The sequence below is a fragment of the Montipora foliosa genome, chromosome 3 (genome assembly GCF_036669935.1).
Source record: "Montipora foliosa isolate CH-2021 chromosome 3, ASM3666993v2, whole genome shotgun sequence".
In the NCBI taxonomy this organism is placed as follows: domain Eukaryota; kingdom Metazoa; phylum Cnidaria; class Anthozoa; order Scleractinia; family Acroporidae; genus Montipora; species Montipora foliosa.
Window position 1 is genome coordinate 51,203,158 of NC_090871.1, and position 5,000 is coordinate 51,208,157.

The following is a 5,000-nucleotide window of genomic DNA, read 5'->3' on the forward strand; positions in this document are numbered from 1 at the left end:
CGTGGTTGAAATACCTCTGACCATTTATTGGGTTCGTTTTCCTCAATAACTCAATAACTGGTGTCCAGTTACCACTTGGATTTTACTATCACTATTGTGTTTGCTGGAACTGTTACTTTCCTTACACGTCTTCACAAGCTGCTAGTTATAAATAAATATAGGCACTTTATTCTACGTGCATAAAATCACATGGCATAACTACGCCTAAAGGTCACAAGGACTTTTGCAATAATAAATATTATTAAAGTACTTTGAATGGCACTGCAAGCCAGTGGAAGGTCAAGAGATTGAAACTTGTTTTACTTCTGAGGAGGCTTGTAACCAATTTTATTTCGTAGCCGATCGAGGAAGCTATGAGTTCACAGACACCTAGAGAAATTGTTGATGTTATGACAGGAAATCAATGATAAAAGAAACAAGTTTAACTTGGTAGAACTGTGAAATAAGAGATGATCAGCCCCACGATCTGCAAGGCAATAAAAGCAATCATAAATCATATATTTTCTGCGTCGTTAAGTCTTTCTCATTGGAAAATAAACGGTGTATTGCAGATACGAGAAATCGGGGAAAACGTAGAATGATCATGAGTACGAATCCGAAGGCTCCTGAGCACTAGTCTAATAGTCTAATCTAGTTACTAATGCGGATGTCCTACAACCGAACGTGACTTTTATACATATTTGATATATTTTTGAAATCTATTCAGAATAACTTCTCAGTTGATGTCTGACAGCCTTTGTCATTCGACTGATTCCAGTTTGTTATTTTTAGCCAATTGGCTCATGTGTTAGACTTTATATAGAGCGGTTTTCAATCGAGTGTTGAAAGTAATTAGGGAATTGCTTTGGTTTTGCATTACTTCACTCAGTGATTGGTTCAAAGTTCTCGAGCTACTTTTCAACCAATCAGAAGTGAAACCAAAACCAATCGTAGCTGGCGCGTGCACATTTTCCCGCGCTTTGTGTCGGGTATGTGTAATTATTTCGAGTTTGGATTGGTTTACTGGATTGTCTCCGCTCTTTTTGATTGGCCAAAGGAATTTCTTCGGTTTTGGTTTTACGACACTCATTGAAACTCGCTCTATGGGACCGTTTAAAAACCGTTGTTAGTGGTTGAATAACTTAATAATGAATCTTTGTGAACCCTGAGAACAGAGACCAAAGCCCACACTGTAGCTGGAAGATTTTTTGTTTAATATGGGTATGGTTGAGTAACTTGAGGGACTTTAACGAATCTAACTACAACTTCTTCTAAACGAAACGCATCTATTGTGACTTCGGCGTGAACTATTTACACAGTGAGGTAGAGTGGCCAATCAAAACAAAGTTTGTAATTGAAAATCCAAACATCTATGAGATGAGAAAACAAACTTGTGAACACGTGAACGTGAAGTACCGCAAGTCACGCAAGTCATAATGTTGTCAAGCACAACAGCGAAGGAAATGAATCATAAATAGGACGTTTTGACTATTTTTGATTTTGGGTTTATTAGAACGATATGTTGTTGAAAAATTCAAGGTTATCTCTCTTCGTTTTAATGAGTAATGTAAACAATCTTCGCACGTAGTAAATGTTAATGTAAAAAGCTAAAACTGCCGAGGTTCATATGTAACACACGTAATAGAAGATCTTTACTTCGCAAGAGTTTATATAGATTTATATAGACGACGCTAAATCAATATGACAGATCGAGTGACGCCCACTACAGTTACTGTATTTTATCTTTTCTCCCGCCCTAACCATTCTGGAAACGAAACACTATTTCTCTATCAAATAGTTTCTTGTTACTCCACATGTACAGTGGCAAAATTTGATCTGAAATGACTGTTGACTCTTCTAGCTGTTTCATTTCTGTATATAGTTGCGTGCTTAAGCCTCAAAGGGACACCAAATGTATTTCTTTTAGCATTTGTACATAATGATATGCGTTATTTCCGAGTTTCCATTAACTCACCAAGAGTACAAGGGACTTGTTAACCACCATTAGTCCTCCAACAGTCAATCCCATTGGATCTCCGCGAAGGTGCATGAGGAAATGAGTTAACTGGAAAAACAAAATCAGCCGAAACTCTAATGTTGATTTTAGCCAGTGCCCGAAACAAATATGGGAATTTACACGCGGGAGAAGGTCAGTGCGATTCTTAAAATGATCCGCAAAATTGACTCAAGGATCCCCGATGCTGCCAGATTTTATAATCTGTGTACGACAGGTTTTATGGTTGTCGCACTGGAAGAATATCGGCCCGAGGTCTTGATAGTACGGACCCAGCGCGCTCAGAAAATACCGGTTCTGTAATGAAAGCAAGACTGGAATCCCCAAAAGGCGCAATCTGTGTAATAAAAATTGACAGAATTGTGTTGTAGTGAATAAAGTGAAAAAGAACAACCATCTACCTCAAAGTTTTCTTCCAGACCAGTGACACTCACATTTTGCAAAGTGTCATAGAAAGTGTGAATCTGTGGAAAATTAAAGCAAAGATTATGAGCTGGTACTTTTAAGTAACTGCCTTTGTATTCTTACTTTCAGGTTTTTTTTTTGCTACTTTTATTCTTTTTCCCTTTGAGAGAAGCAAACGAAAGACACCACTCACATTGAATTAATCTCGATCCAGAGCTGCTGCGCGCGTGAATTCCAATCAGAAATTTTAAGGTGATAAGCATATTCTTAAACAAAGGATAAATTATATTTCAAACTTATAAAAATAATGGATCATGAGATCAGCGGATATACTTCAGAACACTGAAACGGTCCATAATTTACCAACGGTTTCTTTGTGAGCAACGAATGTTGCCTAGGACGGCTAACTCGAAAACCTGACCGGTTTATCTAGTTCTTCGACTCAAACATTTAATTGATTAAAATTTTAATTATGATTATTTTTTCGATTTATCTGTTTGTTTCCTACTTAAAAGTCATCATTAACTACGAAATGAGCAAATGAAATTCTTTTCTATTCTATTCCATTCTATTCTTTCGCCAATTTCCGATTGATTGAAAGAAACATCTAATAGCTTAAACGTATACCACAGATTGTAGAAGACCTCTCCCCTAGATGCTGGCATATTTTCTTCTAAAACCCTTTCCATCTTTTGAGGGTATTAACGTAAAAACTTTCTTTTATGTAGCACATTGTTTTACCTTTTCACTGACTTGTACTCCATACTTCAAGACTGTGGCTAGTTTCGCTGTTACTCCCATGCACCAGTAAGTATCGGTGAGGATAAAGATGACTTCAGAAGAGGGAGCATTGACAAGCTGATGAAAATTGATACATAGCAGGGGAATGTCCAAGACAAACGTCGCCAAAAGGAACGGCGAGAACACCTTGTCTGCCAAGGCCACAGTTTCACAGAGTTTTAAATGGTGTTGTCGTAGCGAACGAACGCTGAAAGGGGTGGGGCATTCTGAAAGCGCTTTCTTATTCAAAGATTCGAACATTCCTTCTAAAATTGCGCTTGTAATACAAAACAGCATGAAGGGTGTTGTCCATGAACAGCAAACAACCGCACCAAGTAATAAATAAAGGACACGGTATGGAAGGGACCCTTCCATGGTCGAAACTTTGCTGGCGAAACGTTTCCGTAAATGTCTAGAAGTATAGACCACGTCATGTTTAAGATGGTGAAGAAACAAACTAGGAAGGTAAGTCGATTAACTGACCTTGCTTTTATCTCGTTGAAATCAGTTGCTGTCCCCAGAAAGTTAGTGATAAAACCAGTAAAACGAGAAGGAAGTTTTTTTCGCTCCAACAAAACAACAAAGCTTATGCTTGTCACCACTGCGCCCTGCAAATACCAATTACTGTAGATCAGCAACAAATAGAAATGGCGCATACGAGAAAGACCCTCGTAGAAAATGCTTATTACAGTTTGTAAAACCAGAATCCATTGGATCAACATCAGGCCTATACAGTACAAACGATGACAAAAGCTTGAAGGAGACATCTGCTGATCCCTGTTCATCGAAATGTCACCGTGGAAAGTTCCAGTGATTTTCATTAATCTCAAGATAGGACTTAACTTAGACGATAAGTCTCTAAGCCGAAGATAATGTTCTGGTTCATTATTCCGTGCTGGTGGATTATTTGCTCTACCCTCGATCTCCAAACTCCTCTCCGAGTGAATCCCATTATCTGTTACCTCGTTTACCGCGACATGAACCTTCATGTTATCTTTTGATTGTGAATGAGTTACTCTTCACAAGAGTTTTGTAATCAACAGGACATTTTGTGCCTCTCGTACAGCAAAGCGTCCTGATTCTTCGAGCTTGCCTATCGGTAAAGTGGAGGATGTTCATTTAATTTAGAGCAACTGAAGAAAGTGCTTCCCGTAGAAATTAAAAAGCCATATGAAGAACTGGAGGATGCACAACTCCCATACCAAGCAGGTGTCAGCGGCAGTTGTTGATCGCTTGGTCAAAACTCAAAAGTTCGAGTCAGGAAATATTACAGTCAGCACCGAACTACAGATGTCACGAATACGATGCAATTAAAGAAATGTTGTTGTTATTCATTTTCCATCAGATGAGCACAAACAATAAAGCAATCTGGCTTCAACGGATACATTGTCGGCTGTGATATCCAGTATAGATCCGCTGACACAAATTAATCAAGTAGATCTTGTGCTAAGCGCGAAAAAATCACTGTTTCTAAGTTACCTGGGTCAGTGATCACAATCTTCTCGACATATCATGAAAATCCTCTAATATTCAAATGTGTTCTTGTTTCGAATACACCTCTTATCTCTGTAGGGATTAGTGCCAGTAATTAACAATTTTGTCAATGAGAGTAATCAACAATTTTATCAGTAATTGACAATTTTCTCACATATGAGACCCATAAGAAACTCTTAAGACCACTCAGAAAATGTAACAACTTTCCCCATCCTTTTGGAAGGTCGACCTTCAATATGTCTGTCACATTTCAATGTAATAGTTAAGGACAGCAATTATAGTATTAATTCTCTGAGAGGATTTCACCTGCAGTAATAGACCTATTACA